At 49.6% G+C, this 15,986-nt stretch overlaps 1 protein-coding gene across 6 annotated transcripts in view; it reads left to right on the forward strand.

Annotated features, from left to right (window-relative positions):
• Positions 1 to 4,945: 4,945 nt before the first annotated feature.
• RUSC2 (RUN and SH3 domain containing 2) overlaps positions 4,946 to 15,986 on the forward strand; it is a 53,678-nt gene continuing 42,637 nt past the window's right edge. For 4 of the 6 annotated variants that reach the window (XM_074569082.1, XM_074569087.1, XM_074569086.1 and 1 more), the window contains exon 1: positions 4,946 to 5,085. The gene's annotated coding sequence lies outside the window, so the exon portion shown is untranslated. Of the gene's footprint in view, positions 5,086 to 7,500; positions 7,615 to 15,986 lie in introns of those variants that run through there. The other 2 variants (XM_074569084.1, XM_074569085.1) reach the window with 2 other exon arrangements.

Below are 15,986 nucleotides of genomic sequence, written 5' to 3' on the forward strand. Positions count from 1 at the left end.
ATGTGAGCTGCAGAATGCAATAACCCAGACCAGGATATTACATAGGGGTTATGGTTCATGGAAACCTCCTTTCTGTCTTTCTGTGGGGATTGCAGGCACTATTTCATGTGAAACAGACGAGGGACAGATGAAGTGCCCTCCTTTACCCTTGCCCACGCCATCAAGCTGCTGTGTGGCAAGGGTACCTCTGAGCTCTGGGAATAAATGAAATGAAGATACTGTGTGTAGTTGTAGCTGCCTGATGCTCTTTCCTGTGGTAAGCTCTGCTGAAGCTGGGCCAGGCATCGGATCCTGCTGGTTTGCCAGCTCGACTTAGAATGCTTCAGGGTAAACTTGGCTGGGAGGAGTTTTTCTGCTCGCTGTATCCCTCCCAGATGTTCAGGGAGGCTTCTTACCCCAGTTCTGCTTGGCCTTATGCAATCTGCCTTCCGCTGAACACTTAATTCCCAGTTCTTCACCAAAGCCCTGCACACACAGCAGGGAGTTTTCTGAGGTTTGTTGGCTGTAGGTCTCTGTTCCTCTGATTCTGGAATGTGAAGCCTCGACGAGGTTTTGCTTGTGATATCTGCTGCTCATCTGAAGCCCACAGTTGCTCCCTCTCCTCTTGCCATTCCTTTGTGTGCTTGCCTGGACTGGGAATACTGGTTTCCACAATTCACATCTGTTGTGCCTGGGGTGGGTATTTGCTGAGCATCTTTGTAGCCCTTAAGCCTTGCCCCGGACTCTGTACTTCCGACTGAGTCCTCAGTGGAGCTGTGGATGGGAATGTGTGTCTGCCACTGGCACTGATGGCTTCTCTTAGGAAACCTTGGCAGAATGATGATGGTACTAAATCATAGTTACAATTAAAGCTTTATTTTATTAACAGGTTCCTGGTGCCCAGGAACCTTGAGGCCAGACGGGAAGAAGAAGCCTGTTTGGTTTGTGCACTTGGTGCACAGGACCTTCAGGGCCTGATAATGAGGGAAAGGGAAGGAATACATGACCCGCTTGTCCATGGGGAATGGCTGCTTGCCCTATAAAATGGCGTGAGTTGTGCTAACCACATTGCCAGGGTGACCGGTCACAGTGTCCCCCTCAGGACTGCTCCTGTCTCAACAGTCTCCCCATGGACAGCTCTTGGTCTGCAGTCACAAATGTTCTGCTGACACCAGCATCTGTCTGGCACAACCTCTAAAGGCTGCTGTTGGAGGACACTGCCTTAGGATGCTTTCAGTCTCGCTGCTAGTTCAGTTGCTTTGCAGAAAACTATGCACTGCGGTGGTGGTGTCTCTTGAGCAACTTGTTCATGTCCTTCACCAGAAGAACTGCTTGTTGGCTGATTTCACAATGGCTGGTTCAAACTGCACCAGGATCTTCAAGTGCCAGGGCAAGACAATGGTTGAGATGGTGGTGTGTGAGCGCAGATTTGGTGTGTTGCTAATCTCATCCCAGCAATGGGATGTGGAGTGTGGCCATCCTACCTCTGTAATGGTAGTGCTACCTTATACACAGCATTGAGACCCTGCCTGGCAAAGCCTGTGGAGTATGTGGTGCAGGTGTCTAGCTGTGCATGGCCCTGTGTCAGCACAAGTTCAGGTGCAGACCATGAGCACTAGAGCTCTGCAGCTCCTTGCATCAGGCCGTGGTGGGATATCCTGCTGAGATGGAGCATTCCTGGTCGCTGTGCTGAGGGCACTCCGTGTCAAACACCAGGCTTTGCAGTGCATCAAAGCTCTGTTGCCTGTGGTGCCTGGGTCCGGCGGGGATCTCTGTGGAACGCGTGCTGTGCAACACATCTAGCTATCTGTGGTTTGGAAGACGGAGTGAAGACTAAAATTTTCTGATGATTCTAAGTCGGTCAGGGTAGTCAGTTTGAAAACTGCCTGAAGAATTACAGCAGTATCTTGCAAAACTATTAGCATGACAAAACAGCAAGTGGGATTCCATGCTGATAAATGCCACATCTTTATGCATGTAATGGTGATTTGTGAACAGTTTCTCACTGCCCACAAGAAGCCCTTTGGAGTCACTGTGGATCGTTATCTGAGCGAATCAGATCAATGTTCAGCTGTAGCCAAAAAGGCAGACCTCATCCTGGAAATAAAGAATAAGGCAAAAAATCATAGTATCACAGAATGGTTTGGGTTGGGAGGGACCTTAAAGCTCATCTCGTTCCAACCCCCTGCCCTGGGCAGGGACACCGCCCACTAGACCAGGCTGCTCAAAGCCCCATCCAGCCTGGCCTTGAACACCTCCAGGGATGGGGCATCCACAGCTTCCCTGGGCAACCTGTTTTAGTGCCTCACCACCCTCACAGTAAAGAATTTCTTCCTAATATCTAATCTAAATTTCCCCTCTTTCAGGTTAAAACCACAACCCCTCGTACTATTGCTATACTCCCTGATATAGAGCCCCTCCCCCTCTCTCCTGTAGACCCCGTTTAGGTACTGGAAGGGGCTGTAAGGTCTCCCTGGAGCCTTCTCTTCTCCAGGCTGAACAACACCAACTCTCTCAGCCTGTCCTCATAGCAGAGGTGCTCCAGCCCTTTGATCATCTTCATGGCCCTCCACTGGACCTGTTCCAACAGGTCCACGTCCTTCTTGTGCTGAGGGCTCCAGAGCTGGACACAGTACTGTAGATGGGGTCTCACCAGCGCGGAGCAGAGGGGCAGAATCACCTCCCTCGCCCTGCTGGCCGCGCTGCTTTTGATGCAGCCCAGGATGGAGTTGGCTTTCTGGGCTGTGAGTGCACATTGCTGGGTCATGCTGAGCTTCCCATCCACCAACACCCCCAAGTCTTTCTCCTCAAGGCTGCTCTCAAGCCATTCTCTGCCCAGCCTGTATTTGCTGGTATATATTTTCTTGTATACTTAGCTGTGTCTCTATGTCAATATACTTGTATACTCATGTTGTGCCTGCATGTTGAGTACCACGCACAGTCTGGTCATCCTCTCTCAAAAAGAGTGGCACAGACCTGCACATGATACAGGAAAGGGGAATGAGAATGATTAAGGGACTGGGATAGCTTCTGTAGGAAGAGAGATTAAATAAGGAAAAGTAGATGACAGCGGGAAAGAGTAAAGGCCTATAAAATAGTGTACACTGGAGAGAAGTTGAGTAAGGAATAACCTTACTCAACTTTGCTATTTCTCACAGCACAGAAACAGCACATCCAGAAAAATTATTTATTAGGCAGGAGGTTAAGGAAGTCCTTTTTCAACGCAGTTGATTTGTAGAACATGTTGCTATGAGATGGCATGAAGGCTGAAAATACACACAGATTCCTAAAGGAACCAGACACCTCAGTGGCAGAAATGTGTTTCAGTGGCTGTTAAACATGGTAGTTGGTGTGCAGCCTCCAGTGCTAGAAGTTCCTTCACTGCTGATGAGTGTGGCCTTAGGAGGGATCAGTCTGTACTCTGATATGTATATGCCAGTGCCAAAATGTCAAGGATAAGGCACTAGACCAGAATAATTCTTGTTGTGATCCAATATGGTGGTTCTTGTTACCAGAACACGCTGTTAACTGTGGGGTGAAAATGAACTGATTTGGTTTTGAGCACTTCTGGTCTAATGGCTGTCCTGTGGGAGTTACACACAGGCCACCACAGATTTTCTTATATCTTTTATTAGCAAATCTGAAAGCGGTTGAGGAGAAAGGGCTGGTGCAGGCATAACCCCTCAACTCAGTGTTCCAGACACCATTGTGGTTGTTGCAGAGTATGCCAGCTCAGTGACTATTGCCCAGCTGAACAGGTGAGATGCCAGGCGTTAGCTGTCTGGTGCTATTTTTGCACCTCCTTGGCTTCTGATTGGGATCTGGTTTATGTCCTGATGGAATAAAATCTGTAGTTTTAGAGCCCCTTCTTCATATAACTGTGGGTGTTTTTGTTATCCATCCAAATGCCTCGTCCTACAGAGAGGGGAAAGAGCAGGCTATTGCGAATTCTATTGTGAATTCCTCTGTCCTTTCCAAGTCCTGTGTTGCAATTTCCTTCACAGTCCAAGAAAACAAAATGCCTCCATTCTCCCTTCACTGAGAACTGGGAAAGGCTGGAACTGCACTGCCTTGAGAAGACTATTTGCTGATAATGGAGTGCCTTAGACGCTCATTTTAGGAGCAATAGCACTGTTATTTGCCTCTCACCCCGCTGAAAACTTACCAAACCAATGTTTGGGTTTTTTTGTGGAAGCTAGCTGAGGCTGTAGTGAAAACAACCAGGCAGTAATGGACATACGATTTTTGTCTGTCATTCAGCTTGCTGCAGGGGGATTCTTAACTGTTTTTAAACCTGAGCAAGGTATCACAGTGAGGTTTTGGGAACACCGGGCTCAGAATCCAGGCATAATTTTACCGCTGCCTTGTTCCTCCAACCCAAATCTATACACTCACAAGCTCTAAGGTTTGTGCCTCTTTCAGTGGGATGGATGAAGAGTTTAAAGCCCCTGTTGTGCTGCCCAGTTCCCTGCAGAGAAGGAAAAAAAAAAAAAAAAAAAAAAAAAGAAAGGAAAATAAAGGGGGAAAAAAGTCTCCTGGCAGCCTCGGGCTGTTTTTAAACGAGACAAATGCCCGGGGTGCCTGTCTGCCAGAGCCTCCTGCCTGTACAGCCTGTCCCTTTTTTAGCACGCTTCTCCATACGGCTATATCTGGCTCCGGTTCTTTGCGCGGGGAACGTGACCTCATCGTTGTTTTGGTATTTCCAGTGATTCAGCCTGGTCCAGGGCAGGGAGGAGTCATTCCTGGTTGCAGGCTGACAAGGGGTGTTTGTGCGTTGCTGGAATTCCAGAGCCCTGCAGCCCCAGCCCTTCCGCTGCCTTGACAGCTCGGCCGAGGCTTGGGCTGGTGCATTGCGTTCCTGCCTGGCAGATGGCCTGGACGCAGCTGATTGAGGGACCGAAGCTGCTGTTTTGGGGTATAATGGGGATCCCTGTCTTTGCAGTGTACCTGCTGTGCTGAGGGTGGAGGAAGCTTCATATGCTGGGGAAAACCACAAGGAGTCTCTGCTCCATGGGTGGAAAAAGAGTGTCGCAGGATGCTCGTTAGTGTTTACAGCCTGCCAGCATCCTGTAATGAAGTTAGCTTTACGACATCTGCAGCAGCTTGGTAAGTGTTCTGATTCTTATTTCAGGGAGGGGGTGGGGGAAACTGAGGCACGGAACAGGGAGGTGGTCTGCTTGAGATTTTATGCAGCTGAGCTGGAAAAGTAAACTTCTGAGAAGTGGTGCTGACCGTGTCTGTCCTGTCCTGTAACGGCTGGATCCCTGCAGCGAATGATGAACGTGGGCAGTGGGTCAGGCTGAGGCGGAGCAGTGTGTGTAGGGAAGAGCAGCTCCCGAATTGAGACGAGGCCAGGATGTACAGAAGACCCTGTTCTCTGTGGGTATCGCTTGCCTCCATCTCTCTAGGTGTGGCCAGAAAGCACAGGGGAGAGCTTGTAGGCAGGGCTCCCCAGGCAAGGTAGATGCCCGTGCTCCCGGCAGGCTGTGGATGCCGCAGGGCTGTCACTTGTGCCTTGGCAGGATTGCTGTCACTGCTGATGTGGTGAGCCTTATTGCAGCCTTGATCTAAACACTCTCCACTGCCTCACTAGAGCCTGGGCTTGTGTGAATGGTTTTTTAAACCCTTTGGGATCATCTGGTGGTTAGCCATTCCCTGGCTGAGACTGGTTTGGCTGCAGAAGCAGCGTGGTTGAAGACGTGGCTTCACTGTTGTCTTGCTTAGCAGTGGACCACACTGTCAGTGTAGTGGCTTCATGCCAGGAGAGATCTGTTCCCACCTTGTCACTATGCAGGAATAACTTTTTCTTTCCCAGTTGTGTGAAGGGGTAGGAGACAGTAGATAATACAACCTGGCTCCTCTCATCAACAGGGAGCATTGGGTATGTAGCGACAGGACGAGGGGCAATGGTTTAAACTAGAGCAGGGTAGGTTTAGATTAGACATTAGGAAGAAGTTCTTTACAATGAGGGTGGTGAGACACTGGCACAGGTTGCCCAGAGAGGTGGTGGAGGCCCCATCCCTGGAGACATTCAAGGCCAGGCTGGATGAGGCTCTGACCAATTTGCTCTAGTTAAAGATTTTCCCGCTTACTGCAGGGGGGTTGGACTAGGTGACCTTTAAGGGTCCCTTCCAACCCAACACATTCTTTGATTCTATGATTTCAGGCTGGCTTAATGCCCAGCTGGCTTCACTCTTCTGGTAGGTATCACCAGGACATATACCTATTACTTTGGGGTCCCTGTGCCCTCCTTGAAGCTAGGTTTTTAACAGCACTACCTGATGCAATTGGCCTAAAACAATTGTTTTCAATTTTTTTCTTTTGAGGCTAGGCAATATTTTTTCAAAGGAGGCCCCCCCACCTCCATGGAACAGGTTGCTACGTGACTACATGAACCCCCTGTTCTTTGTCACTGGCTGCACCCAGAGGTCCCTGGCGTAACCTTTATGCCTGTCTGGCACCAGGCTTACGGAAAATAGGCTGTGCCAGCTGTGGTAAGCATCCTGAAACAGCTCCTTCTCAGCTTCTTGCTGAGGTCTGTCAGTGCTGGTTTAATGGGCAGTGGCTGGGACCTGCAAACCCGCTCTACTGCTGGTTCCAGCTGTGGGCACAACAGAGGCATAGCCCTCAAACCCTTTGACACATTGCTTCTTTGACCAGTCCCTGTCTTCCATCTTCTGTATTTGGTGTAAACCCAGTCGCAATACAGCTTGTAAGTTGTTCTGAAGTGGAAAGGAAAAAAGAGCACCAGCGGAGAACTGGAGAGAGAGGGTAAGTCCCAAAGATGCGACCAGAGTCCCTGAGCATGGGGAGAAAATGGGAATGGGCTTGTGGACCATGAGCTGGTGGCAGACACGGATGGAGCTGTAGTCTGACCAGCCTTTCTCCCAGGCGTGATGGGCTGCTGCAGCACCGTGCGTCAGAGAAGGTGCGGGGCTGGGGCTGTCCCAGGTGGGTCATGGGATGGAGAAATCGCATAGGTTTGCATTACGGCTAGCAGGTGCTGTGTACAGAGACGTAGGGGAGTGTGGAGCTGGGGGTGGGGGTGTCTCCCCTCGTGAGGGGTCCCTTCACCCCATGGCTTCTCCTTGGCAGGCAGCCGCCCGCAGAGCCCCATCACCCTCCCTTCTTCCCGAGCTTGCTGTAAATGGGTCTCTCTGTAACACGAGCTGCATTTCTGCCATAGCCCTCTCCCGAGTGAGTGCATCTGTATTTACACTGGGGCTTTAGCGAGCAGCCCGGCCCTGGCGCCGCCAGCAGCCCGCAGAACCTTGCTTTTCTCTCCTGCCCACATGCGCTGCAGGCGAGACCAGCAGCCTGGCACGGCTGTGCCCGAGGAGCAGCGGGTGGCGGGCAGCCGGAGGAATCCCTGAGCCAGCTCCCATCTGGGAGAAGCGCCTCGTCATGTCGCCTGCCGCCCGCCATCCTGCAGCAGCGGCAGAGCTGCCCGCGGAGCCTCCCCGCGGCATGGCTCGCTGATCCCTGGGCCGGCATGGGGACAAGCTGGTTTTGCTTTGGATTATCGCTGGCTCTGCGTGCTGTGTTCTCCCCGTTGCTTTCATGCCCTTGCTGCCGCAGCCGGCTCCCAGCTGCAGTGAGCCGAGACCACCGTCTGGGGAGATTGTATCTGGCAAGGTAGGAGCTGATCCCTTCCGTTTGTTCTGCTAAAAGTGATGCCGCTGGTCCTGCCCCTGCCTGGAGAGCATGCTGCAATTAGTAGCGCGTACATGGTTTTATTTTGCATTGTTCTGTAGCTCTGATGAACAGTCGCTACGCTGGCTCAGGCTGTAGCCTCTATTATATGGAAAGAAAATGCGTATATCCATTTTCTTTTTACCTCCGTACTGGAAAATCAAACTCTGGCTCCCTTTCTGCTCCAGGGTGCTGTGCTGGCGCTCCCGAGCCTGTCTCTCTCCTCTGATCTTATGCAGCATCCTGTGCATGTTCTGCAGGTCATGTCACCTGCTTCTCCGGGTGACATGGCTGTAGAGAGAGCAGTCTGAAGGTGTCTTGGGAGAAAGGAAAAGGGAGAAGAAGCTCACGGAAGGCAAAAAACAAGGAAGTTTAACATTCATGGAAATGGCTTGAGAGAAATTATTTTTACCCCAGAAAATTAGGGAGGGGAAGAGCCTCCTTTCCCTGGGTAGTCTTAAAAGGGTATCTATTTTTTTATCCCCCCTTCAGACCTTTAGGGCAAGGTGTTTTGATATGGAAAGGCCTGAGGCTGCTGTTGTCCTTAGGGGTGAAGGAGAGTCAGTCTTACGAGCCTGGTGCCTCCTTTCCACTGGCATTTAATGCTCCACCTTCCCCCACCGCTGCACATCTTTACTGGGGCTGCACAGCGAAAAGAGGTGATGTCCAAGAAACCCTGCCCCTGCTGGATTTCCCTGCAGTAGCCAAGAATAGATAAAATAGGAGGGTAGCAGCATATTCTTCTGACCCAGCTGGTGTTTAGGCACAGCTGTTCCTTTTTTAGTCCACAGCAGCTGGGGTGTCCCTGCCCCTGTGCACACAGCCATCCATCTTCCCCAAGCTTGCTGTACCTGGGCTTCCCTCCCATGTGGACGAGAGTCTCCTAAGCAAGACAGACAAGGGTATCAGGCCTTTCTGCAGGTTATAGTTTACTACTGAGGACTAGCCCAAACAACAAACCATATTTTAGACACCCCCCCTCTGTATCCCTAGTTGCTAAGCTGTGAGGAGGGAAGGGGGTCCTCTAGCTTCCCCTGCTTACCATATCCTGCTGTGCTGCCAGTGGGTGTATAAATAGTGCCCACAGTATACTATTTTGGTGGCAAGCTCTTCCCAGGATTCATCCAAAGAGTTATGTGAGCAAGTGTTAAAAATAACACCGAGCCCTGCCCAAATGCTGGCGTCGTATCAGCCAAAGTGTTGGGAATCTTCCATAGATAGCAGCCTTAGACCCTTGGGAGGGGGCAGCAGGAGGGGGTCCAGCAGGGATCCCCATGTTTGCCTCTTCTTGCTGTCCTGCTGACCACGGAGGACACTGATCCTCAGATTCAGAAGATGTGCTGGTCACCAAGAGGATGTGAGACTTTCACTTCTAATTACATTATTTGCTAACCGAGCTTTCCCTGTGTGTTCTGAATATTATCGCTAAGTCTAATGAGAGGTATAGGAATGCTGGGAGGGGTTAACCTGAGCTTTAATCTAGCCGGCTGCAAGTAGCCAGATCTAGCTGCTTCGCTAAAAGGTTTTGGACTATAGCAATGCATATGTAGGGATTCTGGCCCTATGTTAGGTTTATCCTGAGGACTGGTAGCCAGATTGGTTTAATTGCAGAAGGTGTATTAAATCTACATGTTGAATAAACAGCTATGGGTCTGGACATTCTTGCTATCCTTTTAAACACAAAAGTAATTCCAAAATTCTGCCCTTTTCATGGTGTGGTTGGTGCCTATAACTGAAAACTGGACCACACGGCAGGGATTGCTGGGGAGCCGTGCTCCTTGGGCTGTGTAGCCAGCTCTGGATGCACCATCCCCCTGAGGAGCTGGAAGCCACGTTTTATTTCCCTCCGGCTGGGTTTTGCCTGTTGTTGGGCAAGTCCTGTGCTAGGTCTGTAATTCAGGTGCTCCCATGCTGATGCAGCATCAGCCACTGTTGTGTACTGGAAAACAGGAGACCCACTGGAAAGCAACAGACCCCGCTGAGTTCTTGCCTTCAGTGTGTGGAGCCTAGAACCAACAGAAATGCTTCTTGGAGGGCTCACGCTGAAAGAAGCCCCATCTGAAGACAGAAATGCTCTCTCTTGCAGGTATATGATGTGGCTTCACTCTTGCCATGTCTAATATGGGACGTAGGAGAAGTTACCCCTGTGGGAGTGGAGCACCCATTGTTGTTACATGGCTTAATACATGGAGCCCCTCATACAGAAGAGGAAAAGAGCTGAGATGTCTCCTGGCTGCAGACCCGTGGGAAGTGCTTGGGCTTATCTATTTGCTCTTGACTTGAAAGGAGCAGTGTCATGGACAGGGGAGACCACGCTTCTCTTTCAGATACTGGGGTTCAGGACTATAGCATTAATCCCCCAGTACATCTGTGCTAGTTTGTAGCTTTGTAGAGGAAGGGACAGGTGCTCAATTCAAAGATTGAGAAGTACTCAATCTTTGAGTACTTCACTTTCAGAAGGGATGGATTTATTTTAAGCTGATACAGAAAGTTGCTGTGAAAGCAGCAGGTGTGCAAAAATTGCTAAAAAGGTCACAAGCACTGTTTGGCAGCCCATGCTTCACCTCCTCTGATATGGGATTACTAATTCTGGCAGACGTTCCCAGGGATGGAGAGCAGGTCCCGTAAGAACATTGTGACCAAGGGTTTTCTCTGGGCGTCGCACTGAGAATGAGTGAGAGCAGAGCAGCCGCTCTTCTTCTGGCTTGAACTGTTGTATCTCGCATGCTCAGCCCTTGCTACCCTCCTCCCCATCTCACCATTTAGCTGCTCTTTTCTTTTGCTTGCTGTGTGTTGAGAGGGACACGCTGGGTTTGTGCACAGGATGGAGTGCTTTCTTAGGTGTGTGTTGAAAGCACGGACTTCAGAATTGTCTGGAGATGGAAATACGTCACGGAGATGAAAAGCATGTTTCTGTTTGTCCAGGAACATGCTCTGGGCAATCGGTCCTTTATCAGGGGCTTCCTGCTCTTCCGTTCCTCTGCTCCTTCCTGCTCCTCTCCCCTGTCCAGCCAACAAAGGAGATCTCTGAGTCATCATCGTTCCTGCTTATTATTAGGCCTGAGCCAAGGCTCTGTGTATCGTCATACATTACAGAGCTCCTGAGGGTTCCTTCAGGGCTCTTTCCACCCTGGCGTGTTCTTGTTCCCCTGGCTGGAATGTGTCTGAGGTCTATGGGGAACATATGATCTTGTTTGTCATCTTTAAGCACCACTTTGCTGGACTTTGCTCTGGCACCATCTCCTGTGTGGTGCCAGAGCCCCACAGCAGTTTCCAGCAGTTCCTGAAGTGCTGAGATATCTCCACAGGCAACCTTGTAGAGCAGTGTGCCCCATCTCTTTCCTCTGCTTCACATGAGGCCAAGCCCTCTTTCAGCCGGTTCAGTGTGGTCTAAGCTTGGCATGTTTGTCAGGCATCTCCTCTGACCTGCAGTGCCTTCGTGGCCTGCCTCCTCACTGGCGCCTGGGCTTTGCCTCCGCCAGCTTTTATTTTCTATTTTAAATAACATGGAAGGATTTCCTCCCACACACGGATCCCCTTTATCCCTATAGCGTTTCCTTTGTTGTTGGTCTTTCTCCAACGTGGGCAAAACTGTAGCACGTCGTGGACAGGCACATACTTCCCATTTCTGTCTCTCTGTGCCTGCCTGTGTACAGGGTGGGTGCCCGTTGGTTGAACATGTCTTTTGGAGGAGGTAGACCTTGCACAACTGGCTGCACAGCAGCTAGGTGCTGCAGATTAGACTCTTTGTGCCAATTAAGCATACACCGATAAGCACATACAGCCAAAAGGTTATTTAATCATGGGCTGACCTGGCATGGAGACCTTGGCTACAGCTGACTGATGATTCAGGACAGCCTGCTGCATTAGATGGGAAAAGGTAACCGAAGAAAAAGTTAGGAGAGCTCTCAGCTGTGGTCAAGAATCATCTTGAACAAGACTGAGTTTATGAGAAAAAGTCTGTTCGCCATGGTGGAGGAAAGGAGGATGAATCCACTGTCTGAAAGCTGATGCTAGGCATATTCCATTTAGGAAAAAAAAAACCCAACAAAACCAAACCAACTGGAGTATGTTTTTAACAGCTGGGTGGATTAGCTGCCAGGTCAGCTGGCATGGCATGCTTTTCCACTCTCAGGCCACACCTGTAGGTTTGCTATGTCCGCCCAGGAACGTGTTTCTGTTTCTCCAGGTATTCTGCCTCACAGAATAAACTGCTTTCATCTTTTAATCCTGCATTAAAGGCTTCCTGTTCCTCTGAGTCAAACAGAAATCATATGAGAATAAGACCTCCAGAAGCCATATAATTACATCTTCCTGACCCAGGCATAGTGGACTCAGGCTATGCCATTCCTTGTCTTTCTTCATTTCATCTCTCTAGAATCTCCCAGTGATTGGGACATTATGCGCTGCGTCCTGCATCTTAGCAGTCCAGTCCCTTCCCTCTATCGGTATCTCCTGATGCTGTGGCACCCTGGGTTGGCCAAGAACCTAAGATGGGCATTTCTTTGGCAGCAAGCTACAAGAATAAATTGTTTCCAATTCCTGACACTAAGGGCCTGTGAAAATTAACAGGAATGCATGCCTCTACATAAGTAAAGCAAAGAGCTTCTGAGACAGACAAGACCATGCAAAATATTAAGAAAACTAGTCTTAACTCAGACTGCTGTGCTGTTTTGGCAATAATGAATGGCTAGTTGTAACTGCTATACCTGATGTCTAACATAAACTTCTCTTGCTGCCCCTCAGGGAGCCTATTCCTGTTGTCAGGGATGTGGAGAACAGCTTGTTCACTTGGGCTTGGCAGCAGCCTCTTAGACATTTCAGAACTGCTTTCACGTACCCCCTGGTTTTCTACCAAGAACTAACCCACTTGCTTTGCAATCCTCTCCTTGCCGTTCTTCCTTCCTCTCTTTGAACTCTCACCAGTTTGTCCATATAGGACACGTCCACAAGGCATGTGCTGGGGCTGGGCAGAGAGGAAGGATTACTCCACGTCTTGCATATGACATGCCTGTGCATACAGCCCTACATACTTTGTGCCTGCTTCAAAGCGAAATGCCACAACCACTCAAGTTCAGCCTGTGATCAACGGTAGCCACAGATCCCTTCTGAATGAGCCGCTCACGCATGATGATTATGGGTGGGGATGTGCAATCTGTGCTAGGTGAGGTGTCATGGTAATGATGATAATTTGTGTCACTTTGCTGTTTGTGCACCAACCTTGTCCCTTCAGCTAACAGCATCGGTACTGTAGATGATACAGATGAAGAGTAAAAAATAACCGCCCCACCTGAGAGCCAGCAGGGTCTCCAGGATTTAATTGCAAGCCTGTGTTATGGAGGCTTTTTAGCCCAAGTTTTCACTGGTTCTCCCTTAACTGTCCTTTGCAGCTTTTTGAAATGCCTACTGGCATTTGCGTGCCCAGACAGTCTCTTGGGTGGCAGTGGAGTCTTATGCCTGCCAATGTTGTGCTGTGACATTGCTAATAGTGGCTGGTGTTGGAGTGTACCTTCAGTGGCCCCTTTTAATCAGAGGGTGCTTTGCAGAAGCACAAGCTGTCTAGGCATTGCTTTATTTGCCACTAAAACATAGCCAGGTAGGGCAGGTAACACTGCAGAGCAGCACTGCTGTGTCCAGTTTGGGTGGTAAATGGAGAAACTTAGGAAAAAAATCGGTGTAAACAACTGTAATTAATATCACAGGTCCCTAATAAATCAGCTGGTGGTTATAGAATCATAAAATGTGTTGGGTTGGAAGGGACCTTTAAAGGTCACCTAGTCCAACCCCCCTGCAGTAAGCAGGGACATCTTCAACCAGATCAGGTTGCTCAGAGCCTCATCCAGCCTGGCCTTGAATGTCTCCAGGGATGGGGCCTCCACCACCTCTCTGGGCAACCTGTGCCAGTGTCTCACCACCCTCACTGTAAAGAACTTCTTCCTAATGTCTAATCTAAACCCACCCTGCTCTAGTTTAAACCATTGCCCCCTCGTCCTATCACTACGTGCCCTTGCAAACAGCCCCTCCCCATCTCTCCTGTAGGCCCCCTTCAGGTACTGGAAGGGGCTGTAAGGTCTCCCCGGAGCCTTCTCTTCTCCAGGCTGAACAACCCCAACTCTCTCAGCCTGTCTTCGCAGGAGAGGTGCTCCAGCCCTTCGATCATCTTCGTGGCCCTCCTCTGGACCCTCTCCAACAGGTCCACGTCCTTCAATATATGCTCCCTGGGCTTCGTTGCAAAGGTGGGAGTGTTTGAGAACAGGGAGGTCTGCTGGGGACTGGCTTGGCAGTGAATTGTCAGATCTCACTGATGGGCTTCTGCTGACGCTCCGCGCGGTGATGGCAGGGAACTGCTTGGGCATGCGCAGAGAGAGGCGACTGTGGGCTTTCTGCGAGAAATCCTGAGCAGTTTTCATGCTTGCCGTTGCCTTGGAAAACTGGAATATTTATGACTCAGTACTGAAGCAGGAGGGCAGGAGGGTTTTTCCATTCTTGGATGTGGCCTCTTGTGTGTCCAACAGAGATGTTTTTCTTCTCCTCTGTTTGCCCCTTCCCTGCTGCATCCCTTCCATGGTGGTTTCTGTGAGCAGAAGCTCGTTTGTGGTGCAGTCACCCTCACTTTGATTCAGCCCGGCGATGCCCCTGGACTGGGAAGGGAATGTCACTTTGGTGTACATCATGGGAACCATAGGCGGTCACCTTCCTTCATCCGTGCGTGCTGTGTACACAGCAGTCTGTGCCTGTATGTAGGCAGTGAACCATTTCAGGGCTGCGGATTCAGCTCAGCCCTGCAGCTTTTCAGCTGCTTGGTTGGAAACGCATGATTTTTATTTGAGGTCAGAATACAAACCGGTGAATACAGCAGAACTGCAGCTGCCAAATTCACCAGCTCCTATGTAGTATATAATGTGGCAACTTAAGGCTTTCCTCATGGCAGTGGGGAACTGATGGTTTAGGTAAATTGTGCTGTAGAGGCAGCATTGATCCCATTTTGAACACTGATTTTAATAGGAGTGAAGCCAGTAACACCTTAGTATCCTTTGTTACCACGGACTGCTCCGAGCAATTGATTGCCAGATTAGAAGGCATATCTTTTTTGTAATAATAGCCTTTCTGTTCCTTTTGCCAAGGCTTTGATTAGTGAAAGGGTTTATATTCCCACGCAGTGTTATCATAAATATTTGAGAGAGTGCCTGAAGAAACAGGGTTGCTCTTAGAGCTGAGCTCCTGCTTCAGGCACTCTGAAAATCTCAGTCTGGATCAGTTATGTCCAGGCTTTGCTGTAATTCAAGGTTTTCTGCACAGGTTTATGAGCTTGATTTATCAGATAGAAGCTGAGACTTCGGTCATGATTCAGGAGCTGCCCTCTTGTTTCTGTCCTGATTTCCCTTTGCCGAAAAGTGTTCAGCTATTTCTTTGTGGTCTTGCTTGGGCAGTACTAAGTATTAGGGCTAAAAGGTGGGCACTGGGGCTGTAGGATTGGTTCTCCCTTTCCCACAGCCTTCCAAATGGTTCGTATCTCCTTGTTGCCCCGGTCTCCTGCATGTAAAATGGTAGCAGCACTTTCCTAGGAAAAAAAGAGTATGAACATACTGGAATCCTGGGCTGGAAGGGACTGGAGACGGTCAGCTGGCTGTGGGCTGGGTTTGGTTTTCCCCTTGACATCTCAGTTTTGTAGTGGTATGTGGAACTCAGCCCAGCCCCGTGGGGAGCCGTGCCAGCACCAGCCCTATCTGGTAGTTGTGACTTTTTATGGAGCTTGTGAAAGCCTCTGTTCCTGGGCAGTGAGGCATAGCTGCTAGCAATAGGAAGGTTTCGACCCTAATACAGGAAGGTGGAAATCAAGATAGGGATTGGGATGAAGGAACCACCCAGCCCAGTATTATTTTTCCAAAAGTTGTTGCAGGTGGTCAGCTAGGGAAGAGTGGAAGCAGGGCACGCAGATATTGTGTCTTTTTTTTTTTTTTTCCCCGGGGAATTTGCTAAGTCTATTATATTGTGTCTGTTCAGTAACCTGAAATAGATCTCTCAAGTGCTTGTCCTACCTCCCCTTGAACCCATGTGGACTTCTGTCTGTAACATCCTTTGCTGAAAGTAAGGAGCAGCAGACAGGCTAGAAGATAACAGGAATGTTGAAAGAGGAACTACTGGTCTGAAGGGAAGTTGTTAGTAGAGAGTAGTCTTGAAATGGAAGCTATTCAATATGTCAAATACTGCTCTGAGCATCAAAAAGTAAGACTTTGCTAGTGATGTTTCCTGAAGACACAACGCTCAGAAGCATCATCAGAGGCAGTTCAGGGTTATTCAGCAGGAGGAGCATG

This window comes from Larus michahellis, chromosome Z (assembly GCF_964199755.1).
Source record: "Larus michahellis chromosome Z, bLarMic1.1, whole genome shotgun sequence".
Lineage (NCBI taxonomy): Eukaryota > Metazoa > Chordata > Aves > Charadriiformes > Laridae > Larus > Larus michahellis.